Below are 21,741 nucleotides of genomic sequence, written 5' to 3' on the forward strand. Positions count from 1 at the left end.
ACCAGCAGATCACATTTTTGTTATTCGCTAAAGCTTGTATTTTTGGCATCGCATTTGTGTAAGGTTTGGATCATAAATTCAGTGGCATCGCAACTCAGTGGCATCGCATCAAATCACAATGGTACGCTATGGCTCGTATTCTTGATGACCTGCATTCACAATGGCACACAATTTCTCCATGTCTCATGTTGACCATGCATATGTCAATAGTTCCAGGAAGTAGTGTACACAACAGTGGATAAAAAAATTTAAAGTCATTGTCATTATTGTAATCCCAAATTATGCAATTTTATTGTAAAAATGATTCTAGTATAACTATCAATCCATGTAAAAACACCTAGGTAAGCCTTTGATTCTTAACAAAAGGTTTACTCTAGGGAGTATTTTAACCTTCCTAAATTATTTGTGTTTCTAACTGTGAAAATTTTTGAATCTTTACAAACAAAAACCCTACTGCAGTCACTTGTTTAACATCTCCTACTTGTTAGTTCATTCAACAAGTTATTTAATTATATAAACAGTGATGTAAACACTACTGCATACTACACTGACATACAGATCATAAACTGAAACAATAAATGAGACAAACACACAAGGGACGCCGTTATTTTTGGACAATACGTCCCCGAAAAAACCCAACTCGAGAAAACCAATGTAACAGATAGAGGGTTTGTATTATTAAGCAAGCAGACTCTAAGTACAACAAGTTGTCTCTCACACCAACTAACCTTACAGAGAAATCACGACAGCAAGAAATACATATGAGGGTTTACCTTGCTTCCCAAGTCACAGCTGATCCAATGAGTGATCTGACACCCTCCCGGCAAACACTGCACAGTCCCTACGCAATCACTGCGTGGCCCTGCATCTTGCCTCTAGAGGATTGTGTCACCCCTTCTGCTGGATCGATTTGCCGAGTGAAGTCTGTCGTTCAGCCCTCCCGGCTCAGAACCTTGCTTCCCCAGCGAAATCTCGAACCACTGACGAATACTCTGCACTGCCACTGCAAGAGCCCCTCCTGGACTGCGTGAGCCCCTCCTAGGCTACGTAGGCCTGTGCATTGTCTTTCTGCTCAAGCTGCCTCTCTGCCACATATTCTTTGGCTCGGAACTTACTCTCCGATCCAGATCTCTGCTTCTGCCCCTCATGCTGAAACAGATCACTGGTTCGATTCTCTCAGCAAACCACACCCCATGAAAATTGAATTAATTAGTCAACTTGGTGCATCTCCAACTAACCTCGAAGCCTCCTCTTATACTTTTCCTATTGATGAATCAACGGTCGAGATTAAGTCCCTAATCAACGACTAAGATTAAATTAGACTTGATCGTCATCATTTAGAAGCTTCTCACCCATATTTTCATTAATAGTTATTAATATTTTTGTTTTCATAAGTTTAGACTTAGGAACACCATTAAAAATATTTATTTTTTTAATAAAATACAATCCGGGTGGAATTTCACCAAACGATTTTTGCGTCTTGGAGGTCTCATGCATTCTAGCCCCTCCACAAAATTTCGGAGCTAGAGCACATCCGATGCTACCCAAAAATCAACACTAAACACAAATAATTAGCAGAGTTTTTCTCCCAAGCATCCCCCAAAGCTAGGGTAAAATTCTCTAGTAAGGTCTTAAGTGAGTCCTAATGTTATCGAGTCTATGTCATTTTATCACACTAGATCATGTGTCTTGTGTCGCAGAATTTGGTTGAGTCTAAGAGGTCATGTCTATTGTCAATTTCCCCTCCTATGGGTGATTATAGTAATATCTTGATGTAAAAGTGGTCTAGGAATATTTTTGGTGTATGGATACTCACAGTTAGACACTATTGCCAAAATATTTTTTAGACCCACTTAGAGGGTGGAAAAATATGTGTAATCCCCTCTTGAGTCATTTTATTTATTTTCTGGCAAAAATAAAAAGAAAATTAATTACCCATAAATTATCAAAAATTAAAATGAGAGAAAAAATAATTTCTCTCCAAGTAGAAAAATAAATTCTAGAGTAAAGTGGCCTTCCAGAGGAAGAATAAATTTGAAGGACTCAATTCCAAGAAGAAAATCCCTCAAAAATTCGTGGGTCCAGAAGAAATTAATTTTCTGAGATCCTCCATCAAAGGAAAAATCATTTTTTTAAGAAAAATCAAACCTTTGGACCATGGTGGTTAGGTCAATGATCAATTTTCAAAGAAAAAAGGTTAGAAAAAATATTTTTAGATCAGGATCAAGGCCTTCATCAACAAACTCGAATTTTCCTTCCAGATCAAGGGATAGGATTTAATTTTGGCATGGATCAAGCAGCAACTAGCCGTTATTCTCCAGGATCAAGAAAAATAGTTGTTTTTCTCCATTTGGAGGGTTCTCACACTCCCATTTTTCTATACAAGGAAGCTATTGAGCTCCTCAGCGATCATCATGTATTGTAACGAAAAATCTTAAGCAAGTTGTGCGTCAAGTTGTTGGATGTAATTTCTCTTTTGCACTAATAAAATCAAAGTCTTTGGGGGTTTATCTTGCGATGATGTTCCTTTTCTGCTTCTTGTGGTAATGTTGTCCTAAATCGTGCTTTAATGCTCTATTGAATAACATTGTCAAGTTATTATTTCATTTGCCAGTAGTTGGATTATCTATTTGCACAGGTATCTTGCATTAGGTACTGGGTTTAGAAAAGCATTCTAGCTCACTCGATCTAGCAGGTATCTCTAGATCTTAAGGGTTTTAACATATATCTAGCCCCTTATGATCTAATAATGTTATTTCAAGTGTGTAGAGATAATTGGATATTCAAAACTTGGGCGTGAGGGGAAGTCTTTGGTTGGACCAACCAACTCCCAAGGCAAGAAGCTTAAAATCCCATTGTGTTAAATGCTCCAGTGCTTATCTAACGATTGTTTTGCAGAGACTCTGGCCTTGGCTCAAATATAAAAATCCTATTTCACTCATTTATCTCTATCTAATTGTGCATAAAAATATATATATGCCTATAAGAGCCATAAATCATTTGTAAATTTTGTAAATTACATCTTGTAAATAATTCCTCTAGCCTTTTAATTTCTATAAATATAATTTTTATATATGTTACATTAACCCTTGTGTATATTTTAAATTTGTATGTATGTGAAGTTTCCTAACGTTTTGACTGTAGATCTAAAGAAAGATTTTCGTTTTAGCTTGAATCTAGTAATATTTGGAAGGAAATTAAGTTTTGGAGGGGCACCCTCTCCTAGCCTAGCAGCCAAGGTTTCAAGGCTATATTAAAGGCTCTACTAGTCGATTATCAATTTTTAAGGCAATCGCTAGCAATATTAGCTTATGCCACAAGCCTATTAGAAAATATTATCCTAGCCGCTAGCCCTCTAGGGCTTCATCTTTTATCATTTGATTTCATGTTCTAAACTTCTTCTTTTTGCATGTTCCATATCATTTTGGGGATTTCACCATAAATCGTCAACATACCATTAATTTTCCAAGGGTTTCATTGCACAGAAAATTGCCAAAATTTCCTCTAAGGATTTTCGTTGGTTTTTTTTTTTTACATCAGAAATTCACCTTCTCCTAGCCGCTAACCTCGGTGACTCTTCCTTGGCATCCGCTTGGGGTTTTTTCACTTAAAATCAGGTTTTTTGAAACTTTTGGCGGCAACCGTGTTGCACTTATTTTGTCACAAGACCAAGGAAGCAGTGTACAAAAAAAAAAAAAATAGAAACATCAACCAGCAAATTGTTGTATCATTGTAAACTCAAATTTTGCAAGTTGTAATGTAAATGACTAGTATGACTGTTGAATTTTTGTAACAACACCTAGGTAAGCCTCAGATTTTGGCGGCGAATTTCATCCTAGAAGGTATTTTAACCTCGCCTCATTATGTGTGTTTCTAAACACGAAAAATCGGCAAAGTTTTTCCTCCAGCTTAAACCCCAAAGCTAGGGTGGAATTCATTGACAAGGTCTTAGGTGAGTCCTAGTGTTATATTGAGTCTTTGTAAAAGTGGTTTGGGAATAATTTACGCTATTTCGCTAAATTATTTTATTATAGATCACTTGGTCTATACTAGAACATATTGTGTCATAGAATTGGGCAATGTCATGAGGGTCTATAACGAATGTGTATTCCCCCTTTGAGGTTGAATTATTTGTAATATCTGATGTAAACATATTTTAGTGCATGGTTCCTCATATTTAGACACCATGGCTAAAGTATTTGAGGGTGGAAAAAATATTATCAATCCCCTCATGTCAATTAATTAATTTTTCTGAAAAAAATAAAATTAATCCTTAGCCAGAAAATTAATTAATTTAGAGTAAAAAAATAATTTTATAGATATTAATTTTCTTCAGGTGGAAGATGACCAAAAAAATTGTGGGTCAAAAAGAAGTGAAATTTTGGAGGTCCCCCACCAAGGCAAAAATCGATATTTTAAGAAAAATTAAGCCCTTGGAGCTTCGTGGTTAGTGGTTAAGTCAAAGTCAAAATGTTGAGGAAATTAATCCAAAAAATAATTTTTTTATTAATAAAAAATGGGTTTTATGAGAGATTCGAAATTTTCCTCAAAATAAATATTTTCGACCAGTGTTGCGGGGGAGCGCCCCCCCCCCCCTCGCTCCCGCTCCCGATCCGCGCTCCGGGCGGGAGCGACTCGGGAGCGGGTCGGGAGCGCGCTCCCTAAAAAAAATTTCGCTCCCTGCCTTTTCGGGAGCGTTTTCGGGAGCGTTTTGCCTTTTTTGCATTTTTTTTTTTGTAGTAATGTTCGAAATGCAATTTTTTTTGAAAGAAACAAATAGTTTTTGAGTGGGGCAACTTAATGATCAAGTCTAGGCCCTAGTATTGATATGCTATTCATGGTAATGTTAAATTCTTAAAGTAAAAGTGACATTTTCTTTAATTTTCATTTTCATCCTTTTACTTAAATTTTTAACATTACCATGAAATGACTCAGGATGTTTGAGAGTGGTTTCGTCCTCATTGGATTTCATATGGAGAAAGTAGAATTTTAGATTTCATTCAAAATCCAGCAGACTTATCAGTTTTTCAGAATTTCAGGATTGGGGGATTGCAATGTTTCCATTGAATTTTGTCATGTATTAGGGTATGGAACTCATATTTAATCAAGAGTACCAATCCCTCTATGTACCTTGATGTTAGTGACATTGGTTGTCGAACTCCTCTATCATGACCCTTCTAAAAATGTACGCATCACTCAAACAAAATCTTGACTTGACATGCTATGCTTTTTCTATCTTATGTTAATGCTTAGAGGGTGATATTAATGACAAAGATCCCTATACAGATACAAAGATAATGACAAAGATACCTCTGGATATTAATGCTTGGAGGGTGATATTAATGACAAAGATCCTGATTTTGCAACAAGACTAAAAAATTAGACATTTCTCGTGGTGGCAAGAGGCCCAAGCATAAGAAATAGATAATAGATTTACTTCTCTTTTCTAGTTTCTAGTAGCTTTTATAACTATTGACTCTTTCATATTTATTATGATATTTTTTTAAACAATATATGACAATTTAAGTTTGAAGTTGGCAATTATAACTCATTAGTAATGAATTATGAATATGATGCTTCATGAAAGTTGAAAGTTGTTTCATTTCATTTCATGTTAGATATTATTTGTTGTAATGGTTACACTTAGCTTACAAGTACAACTTTGGTGATCAATGATGATAAATGTTATATATTGAATTTTGAAAGCTTGAAACTTTAAGATTGATGAATCATGAGACTCAATATGTTGTATGTTACTATGTTACTAACTTGCGGACGTGGTTGATGAAGATTATAACTTCTAGATGATTGTTGTTATATGGTTCAATCTATGCTTTTTTATGTTTTTTATATCTAATTCATCATTCTACATGTTTTTGTTGACATATATGTATCAAAAATTAAAAAATATAAAAAATATATATATTTTTAAAAAATCGCTCCGGGATTCGCTCCCAAACTGGGAGCTTCTGAAAATGGTCGCTCCCGCTCCCGTTTTCGCTCCCGCTCCCCGCTCCCGCTCCCGCTCCCAAGTAACATGGTTTTCGACAATGGAGATTAAAAGATGATCAAGTATTTATCAATGGTCGAGATTATTTTGACGGGGATCAAGCCAACTAGCCGTTATTTTCCACTTGGAAGGATTTCTCTATAAATAGAAGCCATTTTGCTTCTCAAGTCACAAGGATAATGGATGATGTAATTTTGTAACGCTAATATTGAGCTATTGCTGCGCTGGTAACGTTTGATATCCTAATAAAAATACTTTGGGGTTCAGTTCATGGTGCTCTTTGTCCATTGATCTGTGGTACGTGTTGGTTATGTGCTTTCCTATATTGTGCTAAAATATTTTTATAAGCTTGTTATTTCGTTTGTCGGTGATAAGAACATTATATTGGTAAAATTTGGTTTTATCTTAGGTGATCCGATTCACCATATGATCTAACAACTCTGCTTGAGAAAATATATAGAGATTTGAAGGTACACTGGCCCTTGGGCTCCAAGTTAACAAACTTTGGAAAAGAGTTGACCTTGTTTGACCTCTGGGAAATTTTATTTGGTTTTCTTACTTCGCTAAAGGGTGTGACCAATATTCTAACTTTCAAAAAACACATTCATCTATTGTCATTATTCAAAAATTATTTTTCTCAAAAATATTTTATTTACAAGCCTTGTATATTTGTAAAATAATTTTGTAAATAGATTTCTAACCCTTGTTTTGCAGCAGTTGGGGTTTATTTTTAATTTTGTATATATTGGGGTTTTTGGGAAATTCTATTTCATTTGTGCAAGTAAGCTTCAAGGCGATCAAGAAAAATTTTGTTGGGGTTTTGTGCTAAATCTAGGCCCTTGAGGGTAAGATCTAGTCTCAAATTTGATTTTGCAGGCTAAGCATTCAGCATTTTCGCAGCAAATTTATGGAGAAAAAATTATTTGCAAGGTGTCAAAAAATTTTGGGGCCTTCCAACCCTAGCCATTGTCTTCCTTAGCTGTAGTATTTCGCTTATCAGCTCTCTTAGAGGCCTCGGTTCCCTTTTAGGGAGTCGTTTGGCCCTCTATAGGTCGCGGCCCCCTAGCGATAGCCCTTAGGGCTAGGTCGCAATCCCTAAGGGGCTTCTCTCTTAAGCCGCAGGTGTGATTAGGATTGGGCTACCTTTTTTTAGGGCTTTTAGCCCTGGTCGCATGCCTTTAAGGCTAAGTTGCCGGAAACGGTTACCTCCAACCCCAAAACGATGTATTCGATTTCAGATCCAAATCCGCGTATGAAACGTCCGAAAAACGTATTTGTGGACTTTTTTTCTAGAAAAGGGACGTTTTTGTTTCAGCCGTTTTTTCGGCGTTTTGGCTGAAAAACGACCCATTTCAAAAAATTGCCAGAACGTTTTCAGATATTGTGATACGTATTTCACTAATCAAAAAACATTTTCCAAAATTTGGCAAATTTTGCCCGTCGGGAACAATGAATTTAGTTTTTCGATCCTCCATTTTCGTTTAACCACCGAACCTAACCTAAAAGGTACTCGTGACTGTCGCCAGAGTGAAATATTATCGCTCAAGGAGTGAAAGTTGAAACATTATCGCTGGAGTGAGCCGCCGAGTGATTGTTCAATTCAATGTTTGACATTTGTCTACCACCCAGTCACATGTTTGTCTTTTCGGCGTTTTCACTGGAGGAGTGTCGTCGGTCAACTGTTTGTGTTCAATTGACAATGAGCCACAAACTGGAGTGAGGCTTGCAAGTTGCCGCTTGAGCCATTGAGAGTCGACTGTGCACTGTGCAGATTGCGGAAAGCCAAGGTCCAAAGGATTCGACTGTGCGGAAACTTGAAAGTTGAAAGGACTCGATTCAAGATTGTGCAAGTCATCTTTTAAGTTTTAACTCCCAAGGTTCTTATCATTCTTGGGGTATGATTCTCCACAAGCTTTTAACTGCCAAGGATTTTCCAAAATAAAGATATTTTTCAGTCCCCTACCTCGTTCATCTCAAAGTAACCTAGAAATTTTTTCCTTATTTTCTCTAGTATCCTTTTTGGAATATAAGTTAAGGTATGCCAGAACATTGGGATTGTCTCAAGGATTGACTTAACCAAAGACAATATCTCACTACTCAATATTAAATAACTACCTGTCACACGGATTAATAATTCTAGCCTCAATTTTTTCCACCATCTATCCCCAGTCTTGTATACCATACCCATTGGGTTTCAGTGGAAACCTCAGATATTTGAATTCATCACAAAAACCAATACAGCTGAAAGGAAAATCTTCAGAACCTGCCTTTTTGTCTCATAATTCATACCAGAAAAGGAAATACTAGGTTTCATAATATTTACCATCCTTGTAGCTATGCTATACAAGTCCGTAATTTCTTGTACTTTGCTTGTTCCCCTCATAGATCCCTTTTGGAATAGCAGGACATTATCTACAAACAATAAATGGTATAAGGATATATCTTTTCCCACTTTGACTCTATCAACTGCCCCTGTTCTTTGGGCTTCAACTATTTCTCTGCTTAACTCTTCAGCTATTATAAGGAGCAACAATGCTGAGAAAGGGTAGCCTTGCCTTAACCCCCCGTCGGGTTTGAAATACCTTGATGTTGATCCATTAATTAACACAGCAAAGGATAATGATGTTAATACCTTTTATCCATTCACTCTAGGCAAACAGAAAACAATGTGCAAACTTTATGACATTAGCTGCCAGTGATGTTCAGTTCTTGACACTGTCAAGCATGTAATTCCAGTCATTCCATAATTTCCATTGTGCCTGGAATAAGCACTTATTGACTTGTTGTTCACACATTACTGCCTCTCAAAGCTTGTTGTTCACAAAAGATTCTAAAATCAATCAGAACACCAAAAATTTAGATGATATCGGTTTAAACAATTTACAGTTATTAGATTATCATTACATAATACAGTATGCTGTTAGGAATAAAATCTTGTTTGAGATTGCTTTATTGAAAGTACAAGTATAATTTTAAAATAAATTTTATAATGTTTTCTACAATGACCTCATGACAATGTTTGAAATAGTTCTTATAATGATAGAAATAAAGTTTTACTAGGGTTTTCTTGAGATCAGAAGATTGAGATACATATTTTAATTTTTTTAAATTTCAAGTTTGTAAATTGTAACTTGTTTTGAACTTTTGAAATACATATTTGTCAATTTTATTTTGCAGTTTCATTTACATCATCATCATCATTCATGGAAACTTCAAGTTCAGCCATTCATGAGGCAGACGAAGTGGAACATGAAATTGAATCTGCTCCTAAAATTGATCCAAAGTCACCACTTTGGAAATATGTAACTATTGTTGTGAAGATCGAAGGAGGTGGATCATTGGCATGGGTTTGCAGTGAGTGTAAAAAGCAGTATAAGGGATCATACACACGGGTTAAAGCACATTTGTCTGGTTAAAAAGCAATGGGGTTCAAATATGCAGTGGCCCACCTAAAGAGAATGAAACGGATGGAAATGGTTTAAGCAAGGCAAAACTTGCAAAATATCAGAAAGAACAAGGTGAGGTAGATGCTAAAGCAAATGAGGCAAATCTTGCCTCCCATTTAAAACACCCAACAAGGTTGGGAGCATCTTCATCAAAGCCTCCACTTCATTCTCATGGAATTGTTTGTTGAAAGCGGTCTAATTTGGGACCGCTTGAAAAGAGTTTTAATAATGACACTCGAGAGATAGCAAATGCAGCTATAGGCCAATGCATTTATGCAAAGGGTCTTCCCTTTAAACTTGTGCGATCTCCTTACTAGGCAAAGATGATAAAAGCAGTGAATGAAGCCCCAAGAGGGTACAAGAGCCCTGGATATGAGAAAGTACACACCATAATGTTGAGTGCTTTTCAGGGGTGTCCATCATTTCTGATGGATGGAAAGATCAAGGAAATAGGCATTTGATCAATGTGATTGCTCAGAGCCCACAAGGGGTAGTGTTTTTGGAAGCAGTGGATTGTGAGGGGCGGATGAAAGATTCTCAATTCATTGCTGACATCTTGATTGAAGCAATTGAATTGGTGGGGCCTCAAAATGTTGTCCAGGTAATAACTAACAATGCAACGGTGTGTAGAGCAACAGGACTAATTATTGAAGGCAAATATTAATAAATCTTTTGGACCCTTTGTGTTGTACATTCATTGAACCACATGTTGAGCAAGATGGGGAAGAAAATTGAGTTGATTCGAGTTATTTTTGAATAGGCAAAAGAAATTCAAGCCTTTATCACAAACCACCACATGTCCCAAGGCATCTACAGGGAATTTGCTACGCTGGAGCTCCTTAAGGTACCTATACTTTAAAGTTTATTTCATAAATTCTAATTTCTGACTCTAAATTCAAATATTTAAATTGGATTCTCAAATGTCATGATTCGTGAATCATAATAGTTATTCAATCAAATTATGATTTTGAATTTGTCGAAATTTGAAACATTGGCAATTTGACACATGCGGCCTGCAGGTTGCCGAGACTCGATTTGCTTCTCACATCATAGTCTTAACAAGGCTTATGCAGATGAAAGATGCATTACAATCAATGGTATGCAGTTCTATTTGGAACCAATGGAGGCATTCCCAATCTGATAGAGCACAAGCACTAAAACGGTTGATGATGAATGGTGGGATAAGGTGGAGTACCTCTTGGCATTTACAAGATGACCACCCCATTGCACTTTTTGGCCTATGCAGTGAATCCAAAATATTATGCTGCAAAGTTGCTAAGTGATCTAGAAAGAACTGCACCAAACAAAGACCCAGAAGTCGCCAGAGGATTTAAAAATGCTTTTAGAAAGCTTATTGTAGATTCCGAAATTGGGCTTCATATTCGTGTACAGTTTTCTCATTTTGTGGGATCAGAGGGTTAGGGTTGTGAGATTGATTGTATATGGGACAAGACCAGATTAAATCCAATTGAGTGGTGGAAATTCTATGGTGGGGCACTTCCACATATCCAAAAATTGGCCATCATGATCTTATCATAGGTTGCTAGTTCCTCTTCAGTAGAAAGGAACTGGAGTACATACGGCTTCATCCATTCAGTCAGGCGAAACAGATTGGGCTCTAAGAAGGCTAAGGAACAAGTGTGTGTTCATTCAAACCTTTGCCTTCAGTCACACAAGAGAGATGAATACAAATTTGGGCCCACCAAATTATGGGACGTGGAACCAGAATTGCCTGACTTGGGTATGACATTGAATGCCATGTCTCATATGAATTTGTTTGATGCGGAGTCACCAATAGGTGGATCTTCAAGTGGACATGGCAGCAATGTTCCCAGTCCCACTTCTGGAGAGGACATGGAGCATTTTAGAGGCATGAATGAAGACATATTTGATGATATGTAAATGTAATTTATGGTGGTGTTTTAACTTTTAAAATTTTGAACAACCATATGAATTATGAATAATGATAGTAGACTGCTAGTCATAGTTCATTTTGTACTATTTAGTATGCATTAGTAATTTTTGTAATGATGGTGTAAGTTGTAACTTGTCATGTTGATAACTCGATGATTGAAATTTGAAATTTGAAACAAAAACTTGATGATATGTTGAATCATGAATCATGAATGTTATAGTAATCATTAATGATGATGATAGTGTTTATGCTAAATTGATGCTAATGAATCATGATAAATCATAGATGATAATTGATTATGTATTTTTAGTCTTTAGATCTAATCTAGATTCTAAAATATGAATGGTAATATGAAATTTCTTTTATTATTATTATTATTATTATATACATCGTTTCCTGCCGTATCATATCCAGATTTTTTGAAAATTTGTCGTATCTGTTTCAAACCCCATATCCGTATCCATATCAGCGCAACTTAGCTTTAAGGCCTTTCCTTAGCCTCCTCCCTCCTCGGTCAACCTCCTTCTACCCTTTCCTGCCTCTTTTTCCCTTGCCAAAGGCCCTAAGGCCTCATTTTCTTAGGACACGGCACCTCTTTGGCCTTGACATCGAGCCCTAAGGCTTCCTCCCTCCTTGTCATGGGCCTATCAAGACCTTGGCCATAGCCACTTCCATCTCTAGGCCTAGCGTTGCCCTCTTTTGGCCACTTTTGCCTCGTTCAATCATTGCATTGGGTTGTTCAATTTTTGCCTCTACATATTTTGGTTGCAGCGAGATTCTATTGGAAATACTAAGAGGGGGGTGAATCTGTATTTCTTTTACAATTGTTACTTTACCAATTTAGATCACTTAGATAAAACACAAAATGAACAATAATAGAATAATAATTTTATTAAACAAATATATCAAGGACTCCAATCCTCTTTTTACAATAAACAGAGTACAATAATGTTTAGGGCTCCAAACCTAAATGAAAACACTAATCTCCAATCCACTAGGCTCCAACCTATACATTGCCAAGCACCAACTTGGACTTCACGAGGCTCCAACCTCTAGGGCTCCAACCCTATCTTTCCCAAGGCTCCAACCTTGTCTCTATGAGGCACCAACCTCTAGGGCTCCAACCCTCTCACTGGTACAGGCTCCAACCTGATCTTCTTGAGGACTCCTATCCTCTAGGGCTCCAACCCTATGCTTCAATTCTTCAAGATAAGTTCAATGATTCTTCAAGGCTCCCAATATCTTCTGCAACAAGCCTTGACAATATCTTCACCTTCAACAATGCCCTCAATCGATCTCCAAAGCACTTAGCTCATTAATGACAACTTTTATCTTCTCAAAAGGTGTCTCCACAACTCTTCATGTTACCCAAACAAAATCTTCAAGGTTACATCATGATGGCCTCAATGCATCATGGTCTCCAACAATGCCTCCAAGATCAACTTCTATTATGCTTCCAATTTCCTTCAATGGGTCTTCAATGCCAGCTCCAAAGTACTCCCCAAGATCTACAAAGTTCCAAGTTCAAGGAGGTAGTTTCAAGGAACTTCCAAACACCAATTGATATCAAACCATAGATTCTTCCAATTGCTCTTCTAATCAGTTATACTGAGCTTGCCTTCAAATGATGTCAATGATGAGCTACACAAATACAAGCCTCAAGGTGCCACAACTAATTAATAGATCAAGTCAATAATCCGAGCTTCCACAATTGTGCTTACCACAGATCTGAGACTTGTTTACCACAGGTCTATCCGAGGTATATTTCCTTCACAAGTGACAGCCACCGCTACACAAATACAGACCTCAAGGTGCCACAACTAGTTACTAGATCAAGTCAATAATCCAAGCTTCCACAATTGTGCTTACCACAGATCTAAGACTTGTTTACCACAGGTCTATCTGAGGTATATTTCCTTCACAAGTGACTGCCACCACAGGTCCTTAGAAATGTCCCTCCATAGATCCGAGAAGAATGAAAACTCAAGTCCGAGCCTCCAGGTTAAGTTTGAGCCCTCACCAAGTGATTGTTCCACGAATCCGAGCTTCAAGAGTCAAGTTCGAGCCTCCTCACAAGAGACTGTCCTCTGTTCCAAATTGTAATATCACTAGTCCGAGCTCCAAGGTCAGGTCACAGGTCTGAAGTGTTATTTTCTCCACAGGTCCAAGATATGTGACTGTCCCTATCACAGGTCCGAGGAAAAATTCCTAAGCTTTCAACTGAGCCTCCAGGTCAACTGTCTGAGCTCAAGTCTTAGGTGAGATCCGAGTTGTCTAGGTGACTGTTCATTGTTCGAGGTATCACAGGTAGATGATGATTACAAGTCTGCAATCTGGGCTTCTCATGCCACTAATCTGAGCTTGAAAGATACCTTAATCACCAAATTACCCGAACAGAAATCTTTTATGTCCTCCTCGGGCTATGTCTACGTTTATGCTTCCTCTCTAAATTCTTCACTGAGTTGGATAGCTAAAACGATGAGATCAGACTCATATTTATATACATTTTGACCTATAACGAAAAGACACGTCTTTTTGAGAGGGAGCCGACTTGCACAAGTAGCCTTATGTTGGCTTACCAAAAATTATGATTTTTCTATCTTACATATTCAATTTCTCTCAGTTTATATGGAGTTTGAAGGTGAGTAAGGGCTCGTTGGAAAGCTCTAGATCTCTTCTACGAGTTTATGCCAATTCCAACTTCAATTAGAGTCTTTTTACCATCAATAAAATTATATTTGTGAACTGCAATTATTTCATCCATGGCGGCCTTTAGGATATTATGTTTTGGACAATGTTAGGGCTTCCTCTAGGATTAAGACATTTTTTCTTTTAGGCCTTCAAGTTTATGACATGCAAGGTAAGGGTTCCTTCACATGTGTTCTTTATTGATAAGGATTAGGGCTTCCTTAGGGCATCATGAGCATCATTTAACAAGGCTAGGGCGCCTTTTCAATAAGTCTTCTTTATTAGGGCATCTCCAACAAAGCTTGGGCAATGCATACAAGAGCTAGTTATTGTCTTGTCATCATTAATGACCGACAAGGCTAGCTTCAACAATGCAAACATGATATCATAATGACAACATTGCTAGGGATTCGTTATGGTAGGTGCATCTAGAATTTTATTAATATACTCATGCACCTAGGGTCGAGTCAAGTAGTTAGGGTTTAGGTCTCCTAAGGTTTGCACAATATCTAGGGTTAGGTTTTGCTTCAACAATTCAATTATGATGGCATCAATGACAACTTTATTCAACAATCCCCCCTTTGTCATTGATGGCAATACTCTCCTCCTTTAGGCATTATCTCCCCCTTTGACATCAATGGCAAATGGGGTGCCCAAGTACCCCCCCTATCAAGTTGCTTCTTGAAATGTTGCTCCCCCTGTCATAGTGCTCCCTGTTATGTTATTCTTTGCAACTCCCTCTATCATTATGCTTTTCTTTAATGGACTTGCACCCCCTAAGCCTTTGCATGTTTTCATGGAAATGGATGAGGTAGATGATGTTTGCATTTCTTCATGTGATCAACCAACTCCCCCTACCTGCATAAACTCCTCCAACTCTTATTTTTGCTCAAGAAAGATTGTTGCCTTGTGATCAAGTAGAAGACATCTTCAACAATGGATGTGTAGTGAAGACACAATATCATGACTTTCTTCAATGGAATTACTCTCGAGAGATGATCTATCAAGAAATGATTGTCCATGTGTGAGTTATCAAGGGTTTCATAGGGTTCTTCCCGAATAGCTTCTGCAAGAATAGTAAAGAATCACAAGCTTCCCCTAACAGTATGCATGGTCTCCTTTTTGATAGAATTTCATCATCGAAACTTGGAATATCATATCTGCAAAAGGGGAAAACCCGGTCAAGAAATTCTTCCTTTCAATAGTATTCTTTGAGACTCTTCACCCTAGACCAAGACAAGACCTTTCCTCTACACCAAGTCAACCTCCTAGAATTTCGACCCCTTTCCAGCAACTTCGACTAGGCAGCAGCTTCCGGCAACTCATAGCTTCCGACAACAAACAAACTTGGAAGACTTCGATCTCCCAATCCAGAGCACAAAACAGAGAGAGAGAGAGGCACCAAAATTTCGATTTTTCCTTTCTCCTTAGACTTCCCTAAACTCGCATTCACTTTGGCTTCCCAACAACAGACTTCGCACCTTTTCCCAGCTATAAGAGATATCGAACTTGTGTGAGAGAATGATGCTCCAAATGAATTCGATGAGCTTGTATTTATAGGCTCCATGTGACGTCGAATAGGGTCCTTAGGCCGACATGATCTTCTTCTAGGCCGACATGGTGTGGCGGATACATTAATCATATTTGTCTCAATACTTAACCTTTTTACATGATTCAAAAGCCGAAGAAAGGTCTCTTTAAAAGTACAATGACTCTATTGACTCAGAACAAGTCCTAGAAGTCCTCAATGGGAATTTTGACCTAAAACATGGTGACCCAAGCATGAAACCCATGCTTTAATAAGTCACAATAATAATAATAAAAATTATTTTCTTTATTCTTTTGACAAGTACATTCCATGATGACTGATGACTCAAATACATTATATGAAGACCGGACCTGGTTACATTTTCCAACATAGTGGAGAACACCTTTCTCGCTAAGAGGGAGTGTTAGTTTATGGTAGTAGCAGACAGGTGTTCTAGTCTCTATGATGTCTAAGAGGCTAAGGAACATGAAATCTCCAAACACAGAAAAGGTTTCACACGATAAGACTCAGAAATGCCTTAGTTAAATTAATTAGCCAATTTATTTCCTAAGTCTAACTTAGGGTAGTTGGTTAATTAAAGTTAATTAATTAAGATAATTCGATTTTGCTCTAGAGACTTCTATTGATGGAGTCAAAGTGATCTAAGCCATTGATCGGGATTAGATCTTGGTTGTTGGTTACCCAATAGAAGATTATAAGAGCAAGTTGAGGGTTTGGAAAAGAGGCATCAGAGAAGATCGAGTGAGTTTGAGCAGTTCGACTACCCAGTTGGTAGCATTCGGCAAGGGCACAGTTGAAGCTAGGGAAAGCATCGAAGAGAGGAAGCAGTAGAGATTTGAGAGCAAAGATTTCGGAGGAAGATTTCCTCAGTATTTCCAGTGTCCAGGAGACAGGAAAGAGGGAAGTTGAATTATTTGAGAGGAGGTCGTACAAAGCAGTGCAAATAGCTAGAAACCCCAGTGCAAGTTGTCTGAAGAGACTTGTTTCAGTTACTAGCTGCCGAATCGGGGTCTCATAGGGAGAGCAAGTTGGTTCCAGAGCCAAATGGAGGCTAGACGTCTCACCTAGACGCAGTTCCAGGCCTATACGGTTTTATTCAGCCAGGCAATGCACATTTCTAGGCTGCAATGTGAGTGGCCAGGATGAGGTGTGATCAGGCTAGGAGAGGCTGAGTTCATTGCAAAGGGAGACCAGGGTGTCTGCCAAATATATTTCTAGTAGATTTCTAGAGGTTTTCTAGTTAGGCAACCAGTGGTAATATTTCTCTCAAATTGCTACATAATAATAAAACCCTCATCTGCTACACTGGTTTTACCTTCAGGGTTTTTCCAGGGACATTTGTCCAAAAATAACAGTGTCAATTTTTTTGTGTGCATCTATTTCTTAGCTCTGTATTTTTATTTCCGCATTGTTTTTATTGGGAAGATCGTTATTTGTCGAATAATAATTCAAAAGACAAATAAACTGCTAATAGTTAGAAGATTAAACTCCAATTGTTGCATTCAAGGAATCTTCACGGTAGTTTTCACAAATTATAAATTAGCCATCCAAATGCTAGCCAAATTAATGATGTCACGCTGATAAAGGGTCGTTGGAAGGACATGTTGAGTCCTCTTTGTGCCAAAATGTGAGAGAGGACTCTATAAATATCGAACAAGGGGATGGTGTGAAATTTTCCTCAAATTGCAGTAACTGGAAATTTATTCTTCTAATTGATTAATTATGCAGTTTATTTGTTATGGCAAACAACAAATAAATCGCACTGCAATTCTTCACAAATAAAAACGTTGTGGAAATAAAACAAGAACTGAGAAATATAGAGCACGCACACACGAAAATATGACACCATTGTTTTTGGACAATTGTCCCAGGAAAAACCAAATGTGGGAAAATTGGTGCAGCAGATGAGGGCTTTATTATTATGCAACAGTGAAATTTTGAGTACAATCTGGATGCCCAAAACAGGCAATCCTCTACAAGATAATCTGGCCACAAAAAATATTGAAACAAATTTTGCCTCACCCAACACTAATCTAGCTCCAAATATGGCACAAACTAGGCTGCATGAAACCCTGCGTCAACCTCTGCGCAGATGTTGCGTAGTCCCTCACATGCACTGCCTAGAAGCTGCTCTGATCAAGATGTCTAGCACAACTCAGCCTCTGAGAATGACTCACTAGCCCTTCTGGAATTTCTCTCGATCTCTAGCAATTGAATCGACCATCACTCCAGCTGAATCAAACTCCTCGTCTGAAGTTGTCTGCGCAATCCTTTTACAGCATGATTGAGGAAAATTTGGCCCTGTTGCATTTGACTCTCCGGAACTGGAATTTCCTCCGAAATCACTGTCTCTGCCCCTCACTGACTCTGCTTCCCCTCTGGCTCGAACTTCTCTTCCCTGCTCAGCTGATGCTGCTGGATAGCTCATTCTACCAAGCAAAATCGATCTCAAGTGTATCTAGCTCCAACCCCATCGACCTCCCCTTATAATCTCTCGTTGGCTCACCAACAACCATGATTAAATCCTCATCAACAGCTAATATCATCTCTAACTCGATCCATGTGAGTTTCTAGAGAAATCTCACATTTCTCAATTAATTCTTGTTAATTAATCACTTTTCCTAAATTAGACCTAGGAAATATTTAATTATTGACAAATTAACTTAATTGAGCCATCTCTAAGTGTTTTCTCTTGAAACATTTTTTGGGTTCTAGTGTTCCTTAGCCTCTCTGCCCAAAGTCAAGACTAGAACACATGTCCAATGCTACCAAACCATCAAAAACTAACAGATGGCCCTTTAGTCTCCATGCAAGTCACTGGTCTCATGGATCTCCTGATGATAGAAAAACCTATACTGCTCCAATGATTAAGGCTTTGACGATGGTACTTGCCCTCCCATGTCTCAAGGGTGAGACAAACCTCCTTTGGGCCTTGGATCGGTTGCCATAATATGTTAAGTTGACCAGGGCACACTAGTCCAAGTGCATCATCTTGCAAATAATATGGGACGAGCAAACTTCTGAGGGTGTTGAAAGTGCCCATAGCATGAAATGATGTTGTAACACATGATGGAGTCCCATGGCTCTCAACGCATCCCCTAGAAGTGTCAATATGATCTTTTGGTGGGATTGGGCCCCATTAAGTTACCCAGTCCATGATGAAACCACTTGCAAATTACATATAAGATCCAATGTGCTTCCTCACCATTAGGTACAAATTACAATAATTCATTAGTGCGTCTAAGTGAATCAAGCTTGTTAATCAAGCGCACATTGAGACTTCATATTGAGCTTCCGTTCCAAATTTGGGGTTTTAAACTTGTAAAAGTGTTACCTCCCTAGGTAGGAGTGGCTAATAAACAACCCTATTAGGTGTTCCCAGCCCCTAAGAGGAAAGATAGGTCCAAGGTACATCCTTTACTTGATAGGGGTCATGTGAATAAGGATAAGATGGATAGGGAAATAGGGGTCTCAAAGCCAAATGCCATGGGTTCAAGGATGGTAATCATGACGGATGTCAACATATTTTGGTGTATAGATATAGAAGGGAGCAATCATAGATACATGAGTTACCCCAGCCTTTGTTTTTCCACCATTCATTATTTTCCTTTTGCCTTTTTATGATTTTTTCTTTGTATTACTGCTCGGAACTCTAAGAAATAAGAGCATGATGTGAGTGATATGTGGTAATTATTACCCCCTTAAGATGGGGCAGTGCATTGCCCACTAGGGGTTGGGACGTGCATGTGTTCCTTAATGATATGTGGGGCACTCAACGGTCCTAGGTACCAAGGTGATGGCCATGATGAAGGGGTAAAGCTCATGTTTGGCTTTTGCCCACGTGCTATATTAAATGTTCCGGCCATCTTTTGCATTTTATGATATTCTTTTCTTTTGTTTCTTGCTTGTGGCCATGATATGCTTTTAACGTTCTTTTAGTTGCATCAACCTCCAGGGCAACAGTGTCAGGCCCGACCCAGACATGTGGACAAGGGGAGGGGGCGTGAAAAGTGTAAAATGGGAAAACAGGACCGCACTACCAAAATTAGGGTTTCCCAAGTAGTGCCTTTCTTGAAGCCATAAGCCAATAGGGGAGATCCCACAAGACTAGGATTGAGGATTAACCCCCCCATTTAAGGTGAGGGAACAAAACTACAATCAAAACTCTTCCTCCTTCCAAGTCACCCAATAACCCATGCCCAATATGCCCATGGCAAAACAAGCACAAGCACCCGATTGCACAATGAAAAACATAACTTTAGGATTGGATTGCCCAGTTTCAAACATATGCTCTTGACAGATGGGTGAGGGGACACATGATTGGTTTAGGGAGCAGAGATCAAATCGCACAATACATCGGCTATACTAGTGGTTGTCAAGGGTTGTTGGCTGTCGACTGAAGAAAAGACTAGGATAAAATTTCTCCTATGGGGTCACCCACTTTTGGTAGGTATCAAGGACCTAACAATATATCCTAGGAAACCCTTTCAAGAGAAAACCCGACTGGAAGGTGAGGTCGCTATGTTCTCTTTCTTTAAATAGAAAATGGTTGCAAGTACAAAGAAGTAAAGTTTGTGGCCCATGGGATACTAAATTTCACAAATCCTCTCTGTTTGCTCTCTCCCAATCCCTCTCGGCTACATTGCTTGTCTATGGAACAAATGCACTCAAAAAGAATGGAACCCTTTTCCCTTCAAGTGGCACAGTTATAACACAACCAAATAGCCTACTAATGGTTTGATTTGACTCCCTCAACTCTTAACCATAGTTACAATATGGACTCTTATAGAGCCTTCTTCATCATAGTCGCATGGCTAGCCCTTTTTCTATGAGTTATGGGGGTTGGTGTGCCATCCTCTTGAATTATGGTGGTCAAAACAGGAAGGTCAACTTCTAAGTGGCATAACTTTTGCATACGAACTCCCATTGAGGCGATTCTTGCATTGTTGGAAAGGTCTCACTGTGTAGAATAGGAAAAAAAGTGTGGTACTAAAGCGATAGTTTTACGCCCAAAAAAAGGCGTTTGATGACTCAAAATCCTCTAAGAAGGTTTCAGACCCCTGTTTGCCAAACTGGTTCCTGCAAGTAAAAAAAGTCCTGTGAGCTGATTCCTCCACTTTTTCCACTCTGAAAGCATTGAGATGGATGACAAACAATATAATGATCCAATCTGGATCATTGATGGAATCATTGAAGATTTGTAGGAGGTGCATTAGACACATATCGTGGAGTGCCCTTGCATTTGAAGCGTTGATTGTGGATGACGTCGCCCTAGAGCTTGATGTGTATCCTTGGAGTGTATCACTCCACATGTGTGACCCTACATGTGTCATTGTAGGTTACTTGTAAGGGCACAGGCCCACATGTTAGGTTGGACTCCATTGCCTCTCATATATATAGAGGAAGGAGAGAGTACTTTCATTATCATCATTATATTTTCCTCTTTTCACTTGTCTTCTTGAAGTAATTCACTAAGGTTCATGAGGAAACTAGTATTGTGATAAGACTATGGTACGTACATGAATTTCATATTGTGTATGCAAATGAAGTTTTCAGCTGTCCAATAACTGTGTAAACTGCAAATTTGATTTCAGCCTTCTATGTCCCTCATGGTTTGTACTGTCCAGCTATATATATATATATATATATTATTGATTTGACATAAGTTAATGATGATTATGTTCAGTGATTTAACATTGTAATCAAAGAAGATAAGGGTTGTTTTGGTGTTGTATTTACAGTTGGATGATCATCTAATGGATCAATGGAACCACCCAAAGAACACAAGCACCTCTAACCAATGTTAGTACCAGCATGAGGGAGGATAATATTGCATCAACCTAGGTACTTACACACCAAAACCAGTTTTTCCAAGAATGACACAGGTTCCATTCCAGGACTCACACTACAAAGCCAGTTTTGGATTAACAAAGCTTCGGTGTGTGTAGTACTCCATAATGATTTCTTTCTCAAATTTGTTGTCAATGTGAGAATAATACACACATTCATCTTGTTTTGTATTTGTGCTTTGTTTTTTACACGAGGGCTAGTAGTAATGTCCGTGTGGATTAAAGGCACAGTTGTCGCATCAAGGGATAGTAAGGTTACTTTAGAAGGCATCATAAAGACCACA

At 38.3% G+C, this 21,741-nt stretch overlaps 1 protein-coding gene across 1 annotated transcript in view; it reads right to left on the bottom strand.

Moving 5' to 3' along the window:
• Positions 1-21,741, bottom strand: part of LOC149244252 (tRNA-specific adenosine deaminase TAD3-like) — a 293,332-nt gene that overhangs the window by 239,134 nt on the left and 32,457 nt on the right. The window lies entirely within an intron of this gene.

This window comes from Pinus tabuliformis, chromosome 8 (genome assembly GCF_031772625.1).
Source record: "Pinus tabuliformis cultivar Carrire ecotype Pingquan chromosome 8, CPIR1, whole genome shotgun sequence".
In the NCBI taxonomy this organism is placed as follows: Eukaryota; Viridiplantae; Streptophyta; class Pinopsida; order Pinales; family Pinaceae; genus Pinus; species Pinus tabuliformis.